A 270-nucleotide genomic window follows, 5' to 3' on the forward strand; every position below is an offset into this window, starting at 1 on the left:
CACAATGAAAGATCAGAAGAGCAATACAAAAGGAAGCTAGGAGTTGGGCTTTTTTCTAAAGATAAACAGTGGACACATTTTAGCTGGATGAGCTAAGAAAAGGAAAGACTATTCAAAGAAATAAAATGTGAAATGAAAGAGGAGTTATTACAACTGCCACCACAGAAATACAAAGGATAAGAAAGTGCTATGAATAGCTGTACACTCACAAATTGGATAATCAAAAAAAAAAGTATAATTTCCTAGAAATCATACAGCCTATCAAGAGAA

Source organism: Condylura cristata, unplaced genomic scaffold, assembly GCF_000260355.1.
Source record: "Condylura cristata isolate star-nosed mole 26May11 unplaced genomic scaffold, ConCri1.0 scaffold00007, whole genome shotgun sequence".
Lineage (NCBI taxonomy): Eukaryota > Metazoa > Chordata > Mammalia > Eulipotyphla > Talpidae > Condylura > Condylura cristata.